At 34.6% G+C, this 4,584-nt stretch overlaps 1 non-coding gene across 1 annotated transcript; it reads left to right on the forward strand.

Annotated features, from left to right (window-relative positions):
• The first annotated feature begins 2,113 nt into the window (after positions 1–2,113).
• On the forward strand, positions 2,114–2,220 carry LOC145044560 (small nucleolar RNA R71). Its single transcript, XR_013681510.1, has one exon. It is a non-coding gene; the product is annotated as a small nucleolar RNA R71 (small nucleolar RNA).
• The last annotated feature ends 2,364 nt before the right edge of the window (positions 2,221–4,584 follow it).

The raw sequence follows: 4,584 nt of genomic DNA on the forward strand, positions 1-4,584 counted from the left end.
GTTTCATGTTCATTATATATATATAAAACATATATAATTGAGATCAAACTGATAGTCGGATAGATGGTTCCAACCGTACTCCACGACCAGACAAGGAACAGGAGATAAGGTGGAAAACATCAGTCCTAAGTCTGTTGAATCTTAAATATATATCTTTGTATATATAAACATGTATTTCAGAATTTATAAAAGAATAAAACAATTTAAGTAGTTTGAAAATACTTTTTAAAATAGTTATATCAATAAGATAGCTTGAAATGAACTTAAAACTATTTTGAAATTATTAGAATAATAACACAAGGTTTCCTTGTGTTTTTACTTGTATCCCCACCCCCGTAAAACATTGAAAAATGATAAAATCATAGGGGTATGAACTCACCTTATGTGAGTGATTTGCTAGAGTGTTCCATATAGGGTGTTATTTCCACGAGTGAAGTCCCGTTAACAAAACAAGTCAAATAAGGGTGTTAGATGCAATGTTTAAAGGCTGTAAGTTGTTCACGGCCAACTGAGTGTTCACGGCCCATGAACACTTGGTGTTCTTGAGATTACGGCCCAAAAATCTTGAAGATCTTGAGTTCACGGCTCAAAGATCTTGACAAAAGGTGATGAATCAGGTTGAAATCAAGAGAGCTCTATATGAACTATAAGAAGGAATGTGTTTCTTATGATCTTGAGGAGAGAGGAGGGTTTTTGGTTGATGATACTTGAGAGAGAATGGTTGAGTTCACAACCAGTAGTGAAGAAGTAAAGGATAAAATCGATCAAACACCTATATATAGGGGAGGTGTTTGCGGCCGAAGAGTTCGCAGCCGTGAACCGAGGGTTTACGATCCGAAGCCTAATCACGACCCGAAGACTTATTTGCGGCCATGCGAAGGTTTGTGGTTCTCGGTCCAAATGCTTTTCCCTCAAAACCATAACACACTGGTTACAAGGCTTATATACTTATAACCCAATAATCTAACTAACTTAAGACAATAGAAGAAATAAGTTTGACCTTTACAAGATAGAAATTTCAGGTTGTCACAATTACCATTTCTCTAGATTTTTCTTGTCTCTTTCTTGGTTTTTCTTGTCAAAGTGAGGCTCATCATATTCTTCTTCTTTTTATTCAACTTCCTTTGTGACTTGATCTGGTGGCCTTGTAACAATAAACACCTTAAAAATCATTGGGGTTATCATTGGAGGTTTCAAATGTTTTTCTTCTTTTTCCAATTTCTCTTCAAGTTATTTATGCTACATGAACATTGTGTTTCCTTGCTTCACCATATTTTTGTTGGCACGACATGTGAAAGGAAGAGGTGGTTGATACGGCTCAACAATAGAAAAATCATAATCTTCTTTTATTTCCCCCAACGTGGCACTATTGTCTCCATGTCGTGGCAACTGGGCAGCTCACTTTTCTTCTTCTTTCTTTTTTACATCGAGTGACTGATTAGAATCCTATTGAAGGTCCTTCATATGCACCAATTCATCTTTTTCTTCTGTATCAACGACCATGACTTGAGCCATAGTGATTGACTCGACCTTTCTTGAAAGTAAATCTGATAGCTTTTCTTGTACAAGTTTTGTTAATTGCTTAACTTGTTTTTGGATGCTCAAAATAGATGCTTGTTGATCTTTAATTGTTGCATCATGTCTTTTTTCGCTAGCTTCCATAAATATGAATAGCATCGACTGGAGAATATCTATCTTCTCGGATTGGAGTTGTTCTAGTTGGTAGAGATTATCCTCTAGTTTTTGATATTTTTTTGTGTCTTGAGCTCTCTTGTATTCCACTTCACAATCCCTTAAAGTGTGAGGTCCTCCACAAGATTCACATCTATCGTGTACCACATTAATTGATCCATCCATCTTTGCGAGCTGATTTTCCATGGTGTCGAGTTTCGTCATTACCATCATTAAGACTTCAGAAACTCCATCTATATTCACTTTTTTCTTCTGATATCCCCCTGGGTTGTGATACTCCCTTGAATGCTCGGCGAATTCTTCAATTAAAGCTTCATTTGTTGTCGGATCCTTCTTTGTCATGGGCCCTTGAGAATATAGTAGTTGGTGAGTATACACATTGACTCCATCATAAAATATCAAGATTTCTTGTTGCACATTGAAGTCATGTTGAGGGCAATGTCGCAACAATCTCTTGTAATGTTCCCAAGCTTCATATAATGAATCCCCCTCTAATTGATGAAAATTTTGGATGTTTCTTTTAAGTTTTGCCACTTTTGAAGGAGCAGTAAACTGGTTGATGAACTCAGTCTTAAAATCAGTCCATGTTGTGATTGCTCCAAAGGGAAGTGATTTTAACCATTCTTTTGCTTCACCCTTCATTGTGACTGGAAAAATTCGAACCATCACCGCATCTTTAATCACGTTAGGTGTATTAAAATAATGTGAAACTCCATCACCTCTTTTATATGCTCATAAGCGTCCTCGTGCTCCTTCCTATAAAAATGTAGTTCCCTTAACATATTAATAATGTGCCCCAGAAGTTCACACTTTGTTATAGTTGGGATTTTTGGTGGATCAAGACCCCATCTTTTATCATTCCTCATATGTAGCTTGTACTCTTCCATTGACATGGTTGTGATGTCCCCCATATTTACTCCTAAAAAACTAGAAAAAAACACGCATAAAAAGGAACAAAAAACAAATAAAGAAAAACAAACTGAAGCGAGATCACAACGTGGTGAAGATTACAATGACGTGGTTGCGTCTCATAGAAAAAAAAAACTAAAAAATTCAAATGAAACAAAAGTAACTTTTTGTGGTTTGTACCCCACAAAAAGGATCAAATAACTAAAATCAATTAAACTAATAATCAAATAAGCTATTCACCGACAATGGCGCCAAAAACTTGATGCGATGCAAATTATACCTATCTAGTTTTAAATTGATAACCTAACAAACTTAACTATCTAGAATGCACCTAGGTAGTGTACCTACTCGAATTATCGAATAGTTTAGGTAAGCCATGTGTCGATCATAGGGAACAATATTTAATTAATAAAATAACTACTAAAAGCTAAACTAAGAAAAACAACTATAACAGTTTTTTTTTATCTGATTTTACAAGTTCGTAAAAACTTAAGCACTAAACTAAAAACGATTGTAATCAATATATTAAAAACACTTTCGTTTAGTTTCGTATCCACCTATTCCATGGTTAGTTATTTTTTATGGATTAATGAAGTTGGTTACCAAGTTATATGTAATTAACAATTCAAGTCCAAATTTACTAATATTTTCAACAATTAAGCAAAACACAAAATTAGTTATTCATTATAGATGGTTTATGTAAGATTTATCTAAGAAAACACAATTATGGTCACAATTATGTTCTCCAGCACAATTAATTTTTTTTTTTTACTTTTATCACTTAACTAAGATGTGGTCAATCCTAGCTCTAACAATTTAATGGTCACTAAATCACTGGGTAAACAAGTTCATGTAATTTAATGGTCACTAAGCTAAACTTAACTTGAATTAAAGCAACAAAGAGAAACACTTTAACATGCTAGGTAAGTTAATCAAACACAAGCTCCAAATAAACTTTTATAAATCCATAAACTAATAAACTATACCATAGTTATTAAGGTTTCATCTAACTAAACGAAAGTCTACTAAATTAGCTACTCATGGCAATAATCAAACACAAAAACTCAATAGGAATAAAACTAAACATGATCAAACCGAATGAAGTGATTAAGTTTTCTTCTAGATCTCTTCAAATCCTAAGCTCTAATCATTTCCTCCTCTTCTAGGGGTTTTCTAGAGGGTTTTTGTCGTAATACTTCTCTAGAAAGTCACTTCTAAGTTTCTTAATTTGTCATAATGTTCGGATATATATATATATATATATATATATATATATATATATATATATATATATATGCCTAAAATTTGGCCACCACGATGTGGTAATGGCACCACATCGTGGTCTTCGTGTATATCACGTATTCTCAAAGTCAGCATCAAGAATCACGAAGATTCCAGTCACCACGCTGTGATTATTAAGAATTGATATGTGCATATTTAGTGTGTATTAAGTGAAGTTTATTTATTCATATATTAGCTAAATTGTTGCATATTATGGACAAAAGGTACTTAAAAGTGTTAAATTATGTTTTTCAGTCCAAAGATGAAGCTCGGAAGCGAAAGGAAGCAAGAGAAGCGGTTAGGAGCTCAAGAGTGGAATGAAGAAGGAAAACACCCAAAAAAAAAGGCTTCTACTCGACGAGTCAAGCCTGGAATCGACGAGTCCGGTCGCGGAATCAAAAGGATAATGATTCGGAAGTCAAGATAGCTATCGGAATACGGAGAATGTGAGAGGGACTCGACGAGTCACCATATGACTCGACGAGTCGGAACGCATATTTAAAGATAACTCCACAAATCGAGAGGGGAGAATTCTGGGAAGCTTCAGAAGTGCTTAGCTGGGAATAAGAAGCCAGAAGAACCCTAGAAGTCGACCAAGGAAGCTAGAATCCAATTCCGGGAGTAGCTAAGGCATAATTTCATCATTCTACTTATTTCTTTTGTTTTGTCAACATGATTAAGCAACTTGAACTTATTTGTTTG

This window comes from Lactuca saligna, chromosome 4, assembly GCF_052625555.1.
Source record: "Lactuca saligna cultivar CGN05327 chromosome 4, ASM5262555v1, whole genome shotgun sequence".
Classification (NCBI taxonomy): domain Eukaryota; kingdom Viridiplantae; phylum Streptophyta; class Magnoliopsida; order Asterales; family Asteraceae; genus Lactuca; species Lactuca saligna.